Source organism: Mastigoproctus giganteus, chromosome 4 (assembly GCF_048544385.1).
Source record: "Mastigoproctus giganteus isolate SK-2022 chromosome 4, ASM4854438v1, whole genome shotgun sequence".
In the NCBI taxonomy this organism is placed as follows: Eukaryota; Metazoa; Arthropoda; class Arachnida; order Uropygi; family Thelyphonidae; genus Mastigoproctus; species Mastigoproctus giganteus.
This window is the reverse complement of record NC_143578.1, coordinates 71,158,821-71,177,045: the sequence shown is the minus strand read 5'-3', so window position 1 is coordinate 71,177,045 and position 18,225 is coordinate 71,158,821. Positions and strand designations below refer to the sequence as shown.

The following is an 18,225-nucleotide window of genomic DNA, read 5'->3' as shown; positions in this document are numbered from 1 at the left end:
AGCCGTGAGATAAAGGCCCCATTGGAGAAGAGACAATCACCAAGTTGTGATCTGAGGTGCCTAAAGGACCTCTCACTTCGACTGTGTACCTAGAAGGGTAGTTTGTGAGAAAAAGATCAAGCGTGTTGGCTGTATGGTTAGGATTGTCCGGTATTCTTGTAGGTAAATGAACAATCTGTGCAAGATCATTAGTAATTGCAAAAGCCTCAGTATCTCGTCCAGCTGGGTCGGTATGACTAGAAAACGGAAGCCAGCTGGAGTTGTGAACATTAAAATCACCAAGGAAAATTACCTCACTGTTAGGAAAGTTGGAGTGGAGAAAGTCAAGTTGCAAAGAGAGGAAGACAAAGAGCTCCAAGTGATTAATGGAGTTGGGAGAACTGTAGAGACAACAGATGAATTTGACACAATGAGGTAGAGAGATTTTAAGCCAGAGAAGATCAAAAAGAGGAGATTCCAAATTACCAATCTCTGACAGGGAATATCGAAATGGACATATGCACAAATACCAACTTTTAGGCGAAAGGAATCATACAGCGAATAATTTGGGTAACTGAGATGTGCAGTAGTTGAATCAAACGATAACTGAGATTCTGTCAGAAAAAGTACATCGGGTTTGGCAGACTGCAAGTGGAAATGGACATCGTTGAGATTAGAATTGAGACCACGTATATTTCTGAAATGAATTAGGAAGTGTTTGCAAGACTTACAATACTAATTGCATAAGTCAACTTTACCTTTACTGTTGAGGTCTAAATTATAAGTGTAACTGATAGAAAGGGCATTAAAGAATAACTTTCCTTAGAAAGTTAGCTTAATTTCACTAACCTTTTTAATAAACTGTGCACAAATGCTTAACTTTAAAATGTTTTTCTTATGTGTTTGTCACATTATGAGGTGTACTGAACTTAAGCAGCAATACATAATACTTGATACATCAATGTTAATGGTAAGACATTGAGATTTTTTATTTTTTTTGGAAAACAGTGGCATGATATGCCACTGTTTTTCAAGACATTAGTTTCAGCTAAAGAATTTTGTTGGAGAAAATCCTTTATAAGGAAACAAAAGTTTGATTCTTATGCTTAAGTACCAATACAGTACAGTACAGTACAGTACAGTAATAATGTTCAGATTTTGGGCAATTTTGAATAATTGGTATGTTTGTTAATTTTCTTTTTGTTGAAACATGTATTTTGAAAACGAAATGCACATGGCATAATCCTTATCGGTTTTGATAATTAATTATATAGTATCGGTGTAAATACACCATAGTTAACCCATTAACTTGAACTACGTATGTAGCATAGAGGGCATCGTTTTAATTGTATCTCATATTGTGGTTGCATTCACAACGAGATAGCTGCTATTGCGTTACTTCAAATAAATAACTCTTCTCTAGTAGAGAAGACTACTGTTATTTCTTTTCAGCGGTACCACCACCCAGATGATCGTTTCGAAGCTATTGGGCTTCATCATCAGTGGTCGGCCAGGTACCCAGGTAATACAACAAGCCATCACAGTTGCGAAGTTGTATCCACAATATGAGAGATGCCAAAAGGGTGTGGTAGTAATGTATTTTGAAAACGAAATGCACATGGCATAATCCTTATGGGTTTTGATAATTAATGCTACATACGTAGTTCAAGTTTATGGGTTAACTATGGTGTATTTACACCGATACTATATAGTTAATTATCAAAACCCATAAGGATTATGCCATGTGCATTTCGTTTTCAAAATACATTACTACCACACCCTTTTGGCATCTCTCATATTGTGGATATAACTTCGCAACTGTGATGGCTTGTTGTTATTACCTGGGTACCTGCCTGCCCACTGATGAAGCCCAATAGCTTCGAAACGATCATCTGTGTGGTGGTTCTGCTGAAAATAAATAATAGTAGTCTTCTCTACTAGAGAAGCATTATTTATTTGAAGTAATGCAATAGCAGCTATCTCTTTTTGTAAATGCAACCACAATATGAGATACAATTAAAACGATGCCCTCTACGCTACATACGCAGTTCAAGTTTATGGGTTAACTATGGTGTATTTACACCGATACTATATAGTGAAACATGTATATACAATGGAATCAGTTGTTGAAATAGTAGTTTAATAGATGATACTTACAATTTCTCAAGAAACAACTACCAGAGAAAGTAACAAAGTGCTTAGTTTTGCACATTTGAAGTAAGTTTTATATATTTAAAGGGGCATTTAGATAGTTAGAATCTGCAGATTGATAAAACAATGGAAGCTGTTAAGTAAGGAGCAGATACCAATAATTTGTGCAGTAGTGAACTTCTATGTATTCATTTCACATTTCTCAAATATATATTATTTTATTTATTATGATAGGGTGTTTTAAACACTAATGCAGTAAATCATGACACGTTTACAGAGGTATTACATATGGCCGGGTTTCTTAAGTTAGGGGGGGGGACTACAAAGAACTTGTAAAATTGTGAAACGTAATTATTTCTGTTTTGTTTTGTTTGTACTCCAGCATGACCACTAGATCAGAGGAACTTATTAATCATTTTGACAATGAATACAATTGTTAACCATATTTAGTAGTCATGTGAGCTTCAACCATGGTCCACTCATATGCATATATTACTGCACTCTATGTTTAGCCACAGCTACATATGTAGATGTCAGAAAATCAAGAATAAGAGGTAAAGATAGAACAGGTATTATACAGTGTATTTACAACATGCATACATGCACATTCAAGTGGAGACAGTGTCAGTTACTAGCAACTGATGTCCAGGTAATTTTGTGGTAGTACCATAGATTACAGGCTTTTAGAAATAACTTATGATCTTTATTGGCTATCCTGAAACTTCTGTGAACTTGCCTGGATATTAATTGTTGTTACTTTGACCCTTGGCAGTTACTTGTTGGTGTGACAGTTTTTGTTAATGTGATCAAATTAGTTGATCACATTAACAAAACAATATACTCTATAGGTATGCTATACAGTATATTGTTTTGTTTTGATTTATAAGTAGCCATGAGAATTTCACATTGTTGAATATGGATTAAGAATGGTTCCTTGTTGGTCCACTGGATATTGATGGTTCAACAGTTGAGGATCCTGCTCAGGTGGCTAACAATCTAAACGAGTATTTTGCATCTACATTCATGCATGAGGAGTTATTCAGGAAGGAGAATGATGTAGGTAAAGTAAACATTGGCAGTGAGCTGGATGATTTTGTAATAACTGAGAGGAAAGTGGAGGAGAGATTGTTGAGGATAAACATAAAAAAGGCACCTGGGGTGGATGGGATCTATCCAGTTATATTAAAGGAGGCAGCAAAGGAAGTATGCAAACCCCTAGCCATAATTATGAGAGCTTCTTTGGACTCAGGGGAGGTACCCATAGACTGGAGATGTGCAAATGTAACCCCAATTCACAAAGGAGGATCAAAGGCTGACACAAGTAATTATAGACCTGTTAGTTTAACTTCTGTTCCAGGTAAATTAATGGAGACACTGGTTAAAGAAGCACTTCAGGATCATCTAGACAAGAATTCAGTTATAGCTCAGACACAGCATGGTTTTGTTAAGGGCAGGTCTTGCCTGACCAATTTGATTGGATACTATGATGTAGTCACAAAAGAACTGGATGCAAGGAATAACTTTGATATTATATATTTGGATCTTAGAAAGGCTTTTGATACTGTTGCACATGGAAGACTGCTGCACAAATTGGAGCAGTGTGGTATTGGAGGCAAATTGCTGCTATGGATAAGGGGATGGTTGAGTGGCAGAAGACAGAGAGTGGTAATCAATGGACACTGCTCAACGTGGACTAATGTTATTAGTGGAGTTCCTCAAGGTTCAGTGTTGGGTCCGTTGTTGTTTTCGGTGTTTATGAATGATATTGATGATGGTATATCAAGTTTAATGTCCAAGTTTGCAGATGATACAAAGGTTGGCAGGGTCGTTAAGGACACTACTGATGCTATGCTGCTGCAACAGGATCTGGAAAGGTTGAACAGATGGGCTTTACATTGACAAATGTAAAGTACTACATATGGGAAATAGTAACCCCAGAGCAACGTATCAACTCTGCGGTACTACACTGACAGTGGTGGAGAATGAAAAGGACCTGGGGGTAATTGTGCAGGCAGATATGAAGTTCTCTGAGCAGTGCAGACGAGCTGCAAGAGTAGCTCATGGTGTCTTGTCAATGATATACAGGAATTTTTCTAGCAGGGATAAGGAGGTGACTATTCCCTTGTATAAGGCAATGGTTAGGCCATATCTTGAGTACTGTATACAGGTCTGGAGGCCTCATTTCAAGAAGGATGTAGAGCTGCTGGAACGGGTACAGAGAAGGGCAACAAGATTAGTGAATGGAACAAAGGGTTGCTCTTACGAAGAAAGGCTTAAGTTTTGCAAATTACAGAGTCTGGAGACTAGGCACCGGCGAGGTGATCTGATAGAGGTGTATAAGGCTTTGAATGGTTTGAGCATGCTCAATGCCAATGGGATTCTTCACCTTGCTCAGAATAATCACCTCAGAGGGCATAAATTCAAATTGAGGAAGGACGGATGTCGGATAGATGTGCGGAAATTTGCCTTTGGCCAGCGGGTGGTTGGTTGGTGGAACCGACTTCCATCACTTGTTGTTGAAGTTGATAGCCTAAACAAATTTAAAGCTCAACTGGACAGGTATTTCGAACGAACGGAGGGGTGAAATGGGAGTGGGTTTTTTTTTTTTTGGCTGATGCTGAATAAGTTTACTTTCTTGCATCATATGCCTCTACTAATGCTAATGCTAATGCTTGTCATGTTTCAAGGATCAGAATTGATACTCAGTTATGTTGACTCCTTTTGTTTCTGTAAATTGCTTATCATGTAAATATAGTTATTGCTATAACCTATATGTGTTTCTGTCTCTATTAAGGCCAATTAGTCAGGATATTAGAATTGAGTGTACACAGTCTCAGAGAGCATATGTTACTTCTGGACTTGTATTACAAAAGTGGAAAATCCATTGATTTTGTTTCTTCTGCTTTCTGAATCCGGAAAAAGGATCACACTGCAGATTGATCTAAACATGGCCATTGAGTTCATATGGAATGCTTGGATTTAGTATTGGTATTACCAATGGCCACATGGTGCAAGGAAGCCTACAGCTTATGCTTTACCAGCCGACCGGACTAGCCGGGTGGGTAAAGTGCCTGCCTGGCAACCCAAAGGTTGCGGGTTCAAATCCCGCCTTGGGCTTGGATCAAAGTACTGCAAAAACCTTGAGAGGTGCATTATGGCCACAGAAGCCGATGCGCCAACAACTACCAAAAAAAAAAAAAAAAAAAAGCTTTACCAATCAAAAAAAAAAAAAGAAAATAATAATAAGAAAAATTTAAAAAAATAAATAATTAATAGAAAAAAAAGGAAATAGACAACCTATGCATTTCGCTCCTCCCATATGTAACTATCCAGCTGACCTTTGAATTTCCCCAAACTGTCAGCCTCTACCACCCACGTAGGTAACTTATTCCAGTAATTTATAACTCGCTGTCTAAAATAAAACTTCCTTCAATCCAGTCTAAACATCCCCCCCCCCATAATTTGAATTTATGGCCCTTAGTTCTAGAATAATTTATAACCGCGAAAATTTCATCCTCATTCATTTTACATATGCCTCTCGGAGCCTTAAACACCTCAATCAAGTCTCCTCTAAGATGCCTAGTTTCCAGGCTCTGCAACTTACATATTCGAAGTCTTTCCTCATATGGACACTCTTTTTCCGATCTCACCAGGCAAGTTACCATCTTTGGACCCTTTCAAGAAGCTCAATTTCTTTCTTTAGGTGCAGTCTTCATATTTGAACAGAGTATTCCAAGTGTGGTCTAACAATAGCCTTATATGATTAAGATACCCATGTCCTTATCTCTACTAGCAAATGTTTGATAAATCATCGATAGGACACCATGGGCCTTTCTTGCAACCTGCCTGTAATGCTCAGAGAACTTCATGTCTGACCATATCATAACACACAAGGTCCCATTTCTCCACTACTGGCTTTAGTTCAAATCCACGAAGTGTTCAAGAAGTCAAGTTCAAGTCCACAAAGTGTTCAAGTTCAAGTCCACGAAGTTCAAGTTCAGATCAAGTCCACGAAGAGCAGCATCCATTGATTACAACTCTCTGTCTTCTCCCACTCAACCACCTTCATCATCAACAGTCGAACCATCGATATCAAGTGACCAATCTGAATCATCCTCTTCCTTCTGGAGTTGGATGCCTTACTGAAATCCAAATAAACAATATCAAAATTATCCCATAAATCTAGCTCACGAGTGATCCTGTAAAAATAGCTAACCAGATTTGTTAAACATGACAAAACCATGCTGAGTGTCCTTCATAATTCTATTTCTATCAAAATGATCCATGAATTCCACCCTTGGTCGTTGCTCCCATGATTTTCCCTACTACTGAAGTTAGGCAGACTGGTCAGTAATTTCACAATTCACTCTTAGAGCCACCTTTATGTATTGGAGATATATTGGCAGTTTTCCAATCTAACGGAATCACTTCCAAGTCCAGTGATGCTCTCATAATTAGCTTCAACGGTTCAATGCACTCATTTGCATCTCTCTTAAGGTTGTAGGGTATATGCCATCAATCCCAGGAGCCTTACTGGCCTGTAGGCGTGAAAGTTTTTTCATTAAATAATCACGTGAAATTTCAATATCATTAATTACATATTTTTCAACTTCACTCCCATAATTTTTCTTTGACATAATGGGTTTTTCTTCTGTAAATATAGATGGAAAATAACTGAGTTCATCTGCAACATCTGCTGTGGTATATTATTATACCACATGTCCATTACTTAAGGGTCCAATCTGGTTTGTCGTTCTCTTCTTTGCATTTAAATATGTGAAGAATTCCTTAACACTCCCCCCCCTCCTTGCTCTCTTTGCCAGCGATTTCTCATAATCTGCCTTTGCCAGCCTAATCTTTTCTGTGGCACTATTACAGATTGCTTTGTAGCTGTTATAGGCTTTAGTACTTTTTATTGCTCTGTTACTTTTCCATGTTGCCTTTTTCTGCTCAAGTAATCTGGCAACTTCATCATTCACCCAACTTGGAATCCTTCTCGTGGAGTAATTTTTTTAATGGTACAGTAGAACATCGGTTATGCAGGACATCAGTTATCCGGAATAATTTGAAAGGCTGATCTTTCTTCTTTTTTTAAATTTTTTATTTATTTATTTTTTTATGAAAACCCCAAACACGAAAGGTATCAAAACCTATAGTACTTAGTACTGTGCATTAACGGTAGTACAGTAAGCACCGATTATAGTGATCACATTTTCAAATTGAATTTTAATTCTAATAAGGGAAAGATTGAGTTTACTACCTGTTTATAACAGATTTCGGTTTATTGGGCTTTTTGTTTTTACAAAAAGCCCAATAAACCGAAAACTGCAAATTGTTTTATTGTTTTATGGTTATGACGTCTAGAATCCTGTGACTTCAGAAATGTGCTTTAGAAAAATATCACAGAGACTAATTGGGTTTTCTCGGAAACCATGAATGAATTTCGGATTAGTTTAGCTCCACATTTGCTGTAATAAGTTCAACTCTACTTGCCTACACTTAATAATATAGAAGTAAACAGTTTGTAGTACAGCAAATTGGTGTTACCTCATTTTTCAAAGAATCCTTCCATGTATATGTCTGCCTTCCCACCTTAAAACACCTACATCGATATCATTAATAAATATCAAAAATAGTACTTTTAATTAAACTCTGGGACATTATGTGGAGTAAACAAAGTAAAAAAGATTTAATAAAGACACTTTTTATGATGAATTTTAATTAGTTTGTATTGGTGTGCAATGGACTGGTAATACAGTTAGACTCGAAACAATCCCAATAACTAAATAAAACTGGCTTTGTTTTGGATTTCAGTATCAAAATCTATCTTCAGACTTGAATTTTTAGGTCTGTAAAATTACCTACAAAGAGAAGTTAAAGGTTAAAAATGTGTGACATGGACCCAGAATGAACACATCCTAATCCTATTCCACCTACCTTTTTCACAAAATATATTTCCCATTTCCCAATGCATGAGAATAACCTCTAGCATTGAGTTGTGCTGCTGAGTTCATGATTTCACCCTCCCCATTTTATGTTTTTCAAGGGTATGGATCCCTTACTCTAGACATTCAAATTTGGCATTTTCAGCATGTATAAAGTCGTTTAACGGTAATTGTATGAGTACTTCTTTGTTACACTATTTTCCTGTTCATACTCTAATTTTTAATTGTAGAAATAAAAAAACTTATTTTTATTAAAGTTTCGAACACGCTTGTAATAAACACGGTCTGATATTCCAGTTAGTGAACGCTTTAAACAAAATTGATTGTGATCTTTTTATTTCCATTAATTTATTTATCCATTCTGTTTCCAGTCATTAGCCTTTTAAAGATTTGGATTTTATTCTCTCTCTCTCTCATGTGAACTCCTCTGGCCTTATGTAGTCCTTCTGAAGTATAAACAGAAAATTTGTTGGTGAAGAAACTTCAGTAAAGAAAGCCTGCACGAGAAGCACGCAAAAGTTCGATGAAATTTACTGGTAAAAGTACTTTGCCGTAACGGCATTTGTATTGTTGCTCACTCAGTAAACATACAGTGGGTGTTATCGGTCAGGAGTAGAAATTGAATCCCATGGGAGATTGAAGCCCTCCTGAAGTGGAGGGGGTAACCTGACCTTTTTTCTTTAGAATCACTGATGGACTAGTGGATAAATTGTTTATTAAGAAAAAAAAAAGGCAAAGTAAGTCCAAAGGAGAAGCACAGCAAACGTCAAAAAAGTTTACCGGTGAAACTACGTTACGAACATTTTTTACGACGCCAGAACTTCCAATATGACTCTGTTCGTGATTCAATTAGTGATTCTAAAGAAAAAAGGTCAGGTTAGCCCCCTCTACTTCAGGAGGGTTTCAAGCTCCCATGGGATTCAACTTCTACTCCAAACCGATAACACCCCACCGTCTGTTTACCGAGCGAGCAACAATACAAATGTCGTTATGGCAAAGTACTTTTACCAGTAAATTTCATCGAACTTTTGCATGCTTCTCGTGCAGGCTTTCTTTACCTTAGCCAATTTATTTTATTTATTTAATCGGTAAATTTTATTTACAATATTTTCTATACCATTTCCTAGAAAATCTTGCCTAAAATTCTCTTGCATCTTATCGTCTGAAGGTATATTACATGTGCTCAATGATGTCTTTATCCATAAATTGACTTTGGTTCTAGAGTATCCACATACTAGTTGAAGAATTTTGAGCTGCCGGGAACAGCTAAGTTTTTGAAAGATTTTGCTGTTTTATTAACCTAATTAGCATATTAAATTGTATTCTGTAAATAGTTTTATAGTCCAAGGCATGTTTGTTAGTTTATTTTTAAATTTAGATAGAGATTTTGTAAGTTACTATTATAAGTTATTAATATACTTAATATTAATTAAGTATATTAATATTATATTAATATATTTTGTAAGTTATTAATATACTTAGACCTTTAGTCTTGATAATTTGCCATGAATATCCTATCTCATAATTTTGTATGGTAGTGTGTGGTAGGGAAATTCTAGTATCTAATTCTAGTAAATACCTATTTACTAGTATCTAGTAAATAGGTATCTGGAAAGTTCAATTCATGCAGATTGGTGTTAATAGAATTGAAGTTTGCAGATCTATCTGGAATGGGACAAGAAACAGCCAAAGGAATGCTTTTATGTGTATGTGTTCGATGTAAAGAGTGTGAGGATATTGGGATTCTGATAGGTGTTTATGAGAGCTTAAAGAGCAGGGTGTATACCCTTAAAGCAATTAAGTTGAGAGGGCCATCAAACTCTCAGCTGCCCACTTCAGTGCCGGAGCTTACACATGTGCATCAGGCAACCCACAAGGCAGAATGCACTGGTCCCATAGGAGGGAGCTATTGATGATGAGTCTGTTGTCAGGGATACAGGAAATATATTGTACAAAAGGGATAGGTGGAATAGGACCAGGGTATGTCCACCAGGAGCAAAAATTGATGACATTATAGACGCATATCATCTTTTAAGGATACAAAAAGTGATACTTTTGTACACATATGCACTAATGACATTAAGAGGAGATCTGAGGACTTACTTAACTTAACTTACTGAGCAATATTGAAAAAAAGTCACAAGTTAGGGTTAACTTTGAAAGTGTTTGCAGCTCTTCCCAGATTCAATAGGAGGGAGTACATGATGAGAGTCTTGTAAATCAATTTGGCCATGGAGTGATTGTAAAAGGCTCATGGGATAGAATTTTTCTCGGCATGGTCTGTGCTTGTTAACAGGAGAGTGCTTCTATAGGGATGGGATAAACTTAAATAGAAAAGGTGTAAGAATATTTGCTGATGCTATCGAGGCAGTGTTATGTGGGTTGGAAAACTACTAGTTTGGGGGAGGGATGTACAGACTAAATACATTAACAATATCTTCTATTGGAACATGAGGCAGCTTGGAAAGCAATGGGGATTTTGAGGCCTGCTGTGAGTCATCATGGACCAAGGAAATGCATGGGCTGTGTTAGGGTAACTAAGAGTAAGGGTAAGAACAGGTGCATGTACACAAATGCTAGTAAATAAATTGGAAGTGCTGGTCAAGTCATTAAATGCAGACATTGTGGAGATATCAGAGATGTGGTGTCACCAAGATATAAGGGATGTAGAATTTGAATATGGGGAGTGCAATGTATACTCTTAGTTTACGAAGCACATAAAATCTAAGGCAGTGCATCCAGTTGACATTGGTGGCCAGTGCAGTGTCAAGTCAGTTTGATGTGACAAATACTGGGAAAATGAGAGTGGGAGTGAGTGTGTTATAGGCCGAATGACTGTGATGAGTACAATGAACAACTGTATAGAAATGATGTGGGCCAGTAAATCAGAATGTCTTATAATGGGGGATTTTAAATTTCCAGATGTTGGCTGAAAGTTGCCCGTTTGTCACTCACACACAGCAAGACTTCCCTGGGTTTATTGGATAACTGTTTTCTATAACAGTGTGTTAGAGAGGCAACAAGAAAGAGCAGTACTCTTGATCTCATTTCAGCAGTGATTCTGCATGCATTAAGAATCTGCAGATAAGAGAACCACTAGGTGGCAGTGATCACAGTGTATTGGTGTGGGATTTACTAAAGATGTAACTACTATCAAGGGTAAAGGGAAGGTGATGGGGATTATTTTACTTTGTGTAGGAGACTACAGTGGTTTCAGACAGTTTTTAAATTCTATACAGTGGGACCATCTAATGCTGCATCAACAAATTCTAAATGGGAAACATTCAGGGAAATAATTATAGAAGCTACTGGGCTTTCATACCAACTAAGAAATCATTACGAAATAGTTATTAACTATTGAGACATGGGACTCAGAGGAAAATACATAGGATGAATGTAAATTATCAGGTGAGGCAGGGGCCTGTGGTAGATATAAACTAGTCTCAATCAAATCAAAAAGGATGGTAAGAAAGTCAAGTCAGATTAAAAGAAGTCTGGGGTACAGAACACCAAGAAAAAAAACAAAGACTTCTTAACTTATATTAACAGTAGAAGGAAGGGGTTGAACACATTTGTCCACTTGATGTTGATGATTTTACTGTTGATGATTCTCCTCAGGTTGTTGATAGCTTCAATAGATATTTTGCATCTACATTCACACAGTTGGAATTCTTTATGTAGGGGAATCTCAGAAGTTTGTCAAACTGTAAGAGGGAGTTAAATGATTTTGTGATAACTGAGAGGAAAGTGGAAGAGAAATTGTTAAAGTTAAACATAAAAAAAAAAGGCACTTGAGATGAATAGGATCTATCCAGTTATAATAAGGTATGCAGTGATGGAGGTAAGTAATCCTTTAGCCATAATTATGAGAGCATCTTAGTACTAGAGATGTGCAAATTTATCTCCAATTTACAAAGGAGATAAACAGGGTGACCTGAGTAATACAGACCTGTTAGCTTAACTTCTATTCCAGGAAAAATAATGGAGTCACCGATTAAAGAAGAAATGCAGTACCATCTAGACAGGAGTACAGTTATACTTCAGTCATAGCATGGGTTTGTTAAGGGGAAACCTTGTCTGACCAATTTGATTGGATGCTATGATGCAGTGACAAAGGAACTGGATGCAAAAAAATTTTGATGTCATATGCTTGGATTTTAGAAAAGCTTTTGATACTGTTCCACATAAAACACATTTTGCACATTTTGATATTGTTCCACATAAAAGTACAAATTGGAGCAATGTGACATTAAGGGCAAGTTGCTCCTATAGATAAAGGGATGACTGAGCGGGAGAAGACAGTTGTTATCAATGGACACTGCTCTTCGTGGACTAATTTTATTAGTGGAGTCCTACAGGGTTGTGTTGGGTCCATTGCTGTTTTCTGTATTTATTAATGTATTTATTATTTATGTATATCAGGCTTAATGTTTAAGTAAGTTGCAGATGATACAAAGGGTAATAGTGTAGTTAATGACAGTAATGAAGGTATGCTGCTATAACAAGATTTAGAAAAATTAGGCAGATGGCTGAGAAATGGCAACTGAAATTTAACATTGACAAATGCAAAGTGCTGCATATGGGTAGCAGTAACCCCAGAGTAGTGTACGAACTGTGTGGTACTGTATGCAGGATAGTGGAGAATGTAAAAGATCTGAGGGGTAATTGTGCAGTCAGATGTGAAGTTCTCTGAGCAGGATGCCAGGACAGCTCATGGGGTTTTGTCAATGATATATTCAGGAATCTTGCTAGCAGTGATAAGGAGGTGATTATCCCTCTGTATAAGGTATTGGTCAGACCACATCATGAATACTGCATGCATCATTTTATGTAGGATGTAGAGCTGCTGGAATGGATACAGAGAAAGGCCAAGAGATTGGTGAGGGGAATAAATGTGTGCTCTTACCAAGAAAGGCTTCAGTTCTGCAAATTGCAGTGTCTGGAGACTAGGCACCTACAAGCAGTGGTGGATTCAGGATAGGGGCACTGGGGAACGTCCCCCCCTGTCGTTTTTTGGAAAATATACCCCAATCATTTAAATTTCCTTTAGCTACAAAAAGTTTTTTTTTTTTTCTTCATTGTTAACATAGAATTTTATGTATTTTTGCATTGTGGCTCAGCTATTTTCAACTGACTACAGTTGGCAACACTGATGCTAATGTGATCGCCATTCTAGTACACAAAATGGTGCCCCTCCTGTCATTTTTTTTTTTTTTTTGTATCCACCACTGCCTACAAGGTAATCTGACTGAGATGTTTATGATTTTGAATGGTGTGGGCAAATTCAGTGGTGATGGGATTTTTCCTCTTGATCAGACTATGCACATGAGATGTTATCTATTCAAATTGAGGAAGGTTGCAGAATAGATGTGCGGAAGTTTGCCATCAACCAATGGGTGGTTGATTACTGGAAAAGGCTTCCATCCATTCTTGTGTAAGTGCATAGTTTTAATAAATTCATGGAAGAACTAGACAAACTATTGGAGGGGGGGGGGTGGATAAGTGGATTGGAATTTTTTTGATGTGAAACATCCTTGGGGGCACAACCAAGTAATCTGATCGGTCACAAAAAATGTGTCACGGAAGTGACATCATCCGTGGCTTCCATCAGAGGCGCTTCCCACACTCCAGCCACTAATCTGTGCCAGGCAATCACTAGTAGTGTGATTAGAATGCATGACATATTTTTGTGACCAGTACCATACAGGATACAATTGACTTCATTCATTTTGTTTTGCTGCCGTACTCAGTTCAAAGTGCAGCACTGTTAAAAAAATTTTACATAAAATACCCATGACCATGAGTGGCAAGTTCAACATTAACTTCGGATTGGAAGAAATTAAACCATTAATTACTTTACTGCAAGAAACATTCGATCTAACTCTGAACACTAATCCCTCAATTAATACTGCCTATTGAATCAAAATCTTAGACAGTTACATGAGGCTCGTGCATTGGCCAATGCTCACAGTCTTCATGTTTATACAGATGGCTCAAAAACTGACATATCTGTAGGAGCTGCAGTGATCCTTCCTACATCAATTGTCTGTCTGTCCAGTTACCAATTGAATGCAGTGTTTTTACAGCTGAACTCTATGCAATCAAAATGGCTTTGAATCTCTTTAATGACCTTTTAAATACCCAGGTCATAATATATACACTCTTTGTGCAAATCAGATCACAATTATGTAACCTCAATGAAAATAAGCTGACTGTCAAATTTTGCTGGATACCCAGCCACATCGGATTCCAGGAAATGAGCATGCAGACGAAGCAGCAAAGCATCCTGCTTGCTTTGATTCCACCCCAGTTCCTTATTCTGATTACAAAAACCATACGACGGATATGTACTGAGATGTGGTCTGAAACATGGCATACCCAGACAGGAAACAAACTTCTTGAAATAAAACAGAATTCACAGTTGTGGAAATCCAGTTTCAGATTAAACAGGTATGCTAGCAAGAGCACGAACTGGCCATACACAACTAACGCACCTCTTTTTACTGCTAAAAGATCCCCCACTTTGCTTACACTGTAGCTCCCTACATGTTAAGCATATTCTCATTGACTGTGCACATTATCATTCAGCTAGAATTGCATGTTTCAAATCACAGCTTAACTTACAAAAATCTCTGCAACTAATCCATATACTTGGAGATGATAGCAATTTCTCAGAACTTTTTACTTACCTGAAAATGATCGACGTTTACATTCACTTCTAGACCTATAACGTATACAGTCACTTCTAGACCAAAGTAACAGGCACAATTTGGCCATAGTAGCCTTTGCGCCATTAAACCTCCCGCCAACAACTTACAGTTGAAGCCATTTTTCAGAGACATTTAGATACTTTGCAGTCATAAGTATGTCTCTTACTTTAGTTATCATAAATCTATTGTATCTTGTCTTCTAGCTGAAATTTTGGAAATTTGTGAATGATCAATAAAATATTTACAACACAAAAGCTCTTTTATTTTGTAATCAATATATACCAGTCAAAATACTTAAAAGAAATGCGAAGGATGTTTCACATAAAACCATCTACCACACATGCATGGCACACGTGCAATTTTTTTTTTTTTTTTTTTTTTTTTCTGCATAATCTTGCTTTCTTGCACCATTTAGTGCTATTAATACTACTACTAACTAATACTAGCTACAGAGAGTATGGTCATAATGTTGAGATGTTTCTCTGAAGAACTTCTAGAAAATACTGCATACTAAAGAGCTGTTAGAAAAAGCTCTTTTAGTATATAGCCACTCCAGATTATATGTTAGGAAGCAACAAAGAGAGGAGAGTGGCTGAATTAAACAGAGTTAGCTGCAATTCCAAGAGGCTTTAACTAACTGCATCCTCCAGGCATCTCAATTTCCAAACCATTATAAAGTTAAGTGAAATTAAAGACTGTTATACCACATGCAAATTTGTTTTAAAATGTTTATTGAAGGTTATCACATCAGTCTGTTCTTAATACATGCTGGCTACATTTTAAGCTTATCCTGAACCCCATCTTTAGATCTCCAAACAGGTAAGGGTTGCTTGCACTGGAACTGACAGCAGTAATCAGTCTCAGTGTTGAACAAACTTGCTTATAGTAGTAGTAGTGGCATGTGATGCAAGAAAGCAAGTGTATGAGCTTATGCAGCATCAGCCAAAAAAAAAAAAAAAAAAAAAATCACACCATTCCCTCCAAATGCCTGTCCAGTTCCTCCTTAAATTTATTCAACCTATCAACTTCTACAATGACAGATGGAAGTTTGTTCCAGCAATTAACCACCCGCTGGCTAAAGGCAAATTTCCGCACATCTATTCTACATCTGTCCTTTCTTAATTTGAATTTATGCCCCCTTAGGTTTGTAATCTGAACAAGTGGAAGGATCCCATCAGAATTCAGCGTGCTCAACCCATTCAAGGCCTTATACACCTCAATCAGATCACCGCGCAGGTGCCTAGTCTCCAGCCACTGCAATTTGCAGAACTTAAGCCTCTCTTGATAAGAGGATCCCTTCATTCCCCTCACCAATCTTGTTGCCCTTCTCTGTACACGCTCAAGTAAATCTACATCCTTCCTAAAATGAGGCCTCCAGACCTGTACGCAGTACTCAAGGCGTGGCCTGACCATTGCCTTATACAGAGGGATAATCGCCTCCTTTTCCCTGCTAGCAAAATTCCTATATATCATTGACAAAACCCCATGACCTGCCCTGGCAGCTTGTCTGCATTGCTCAGAAAACTTCATATCTGCCTGCACAATTACTCCCAGGTCTTTTTCATTTTCTACCACCTTAAGTATAGTACCACACAGTTGGTACGTTTCTCTGGGGTTACTTCTACCCATATGCAGTACTTTGCATTTGTCAAGGTTAAACTTCAGTTGCCACTTCTTAGCCCATCTGCCCAAATTATCCAGATCCTGTTGCAGTAGCACACTGCCATTACTGTCATTAACAACCCTGCCAACCTTTGTATCATCTGCAAACTTCGACATTAAGCCTGATATACCTTCATCAATATCATTGATAAATATACAAAACAACAGTGGACCTAACACCGAACCCTGTGGGACCCCACTAATAACATTAGTCCAAGAAGAGCAGCACCCATTGATTACCACCCTCTGTCTTCTCCCACTTAACCATCCTTTTATCCATTGTAGCAACTTACCCTTAATACCATTCTGCTCCAATTTGTACAATAGTCTTCCATGTGCAACAGTGTCAAAAGCTTTCCTGAAATCCAAATATATGATATCAAAATTATTTTTTGCATCCAGTTCCTTTGTAACCACATCATAATATCCTATCAAATTTGTCAGACAAGACTTTCCCTTAACAAACCCATGCTGTGTCTGAATTATTGCTGCAGTCTTGTCTAGATGATCCTGCAATGCATCTTTAACCAGTGACTCCATTATTTTACCAGGAACAGAAGTTAAACTAACTGGTCTGTAATTACTCGTGTCACCCTTCGATCCCCCTTTGTGAATTGGGGATACATTTGCACATCTCTAGTCCATGGGAACCTCCCCTGAGTCCAAGGACGCTCTCATAATTATGGCTAAGGGTTTGCTTAGTTGCTTTGCCGCCTCCTTTAATATAACTGGATAGATCCCACCCACCCCCAGGTACTTTTCTTATGTTTAACTTCAACAATTTCTCCTCCACTTTGCTTTCAGCTATTACAAAATCATTAAGTATCCTGCTACAATTTGATAACCTTCTGTCATTTTCAAACCTTAATAATTCCTCATGTGTGAATATAGATGCAAAATACTCATTCAGTTTGTTTGCTATCTGAGCAGGATCATCAACAGTCGAACCATCGATGTCAAGTGGACCCAATCAGATTCATCCCCTTCCTTTTAGAGTTTATATAAGTAAAGAAATCCTTGCTGTTTTTCTTAGCATCTTTAGCCAAGGATTTCTTGTAATCTGCCTTCGCCTGCCGAACCTCCTTTGTGACCTGATTACAGATTAACTTATATCTGCCATAGGCTTCTGAGTTGCTTGATAATTTATATGCATCCCATGCATTTTTCTTCTCTGTTACGAGTCTGATTAGTTCATTTAACAACCATTTAGGCCTAAACCTTGAACAATATTTCTTAATAGGTATGAACCTTTTAGTAGCTTCCACGATTAATTCCTTGAATGCTTCCCACTTAGAATTTACTGTTGGTAACATCGTCAGTTGATCCCACTGTACAGAATTTAAAAACTGTCGGAGACCACTGTACTCGCCTTTTCGGAAGCAAAAACCCTTTCCTTTATCCCTGATGGTAATTAAATCTTTAAGTAAATCCCACGTCAGTACACTGTGATCACTGCCACCTAGTGGTTCTTTTATCTGCAAATTCCTAATACATGAATGATCACTGCTGATAACCAGATCAAGAGTATTACTTTCTCTGGTTGCCTCTCGAACATGCTGCTGCAGAAAACAATCATCCAATAAATCCACAAAAGTCTGACTAGTGTGTGAGTGACCAACCCACAAGTTCCAGTCAATATCTGGGAAGTTAAAATCCCCCAGTATAAGACATTCCGATTTACTAGCCCACTCTATTTCTCTGTACAATTGTTCATTGTACTCATTCAAGTCATTAGGCCTATAACACACTCCTACTCTTATTTTTGCTTTTGCAGTGCT

The 18,225-nt window shown here is 37.5% G+C and overlaps 1 protein-coding gene across 1 annotated transcript in view; it reads left to right on the top strand.

The window, feature by feature from the left end:
- Positions 1 to 18,225, top strand: part of LOC150086824 (F-box DNA helicase 1-like) — a 501,907-nt gene that overhangs the window by 158,557 nt on the left and 325,125 nt on the right. The gene's annotated exons all lie outside the window — the stretch shown is intronic.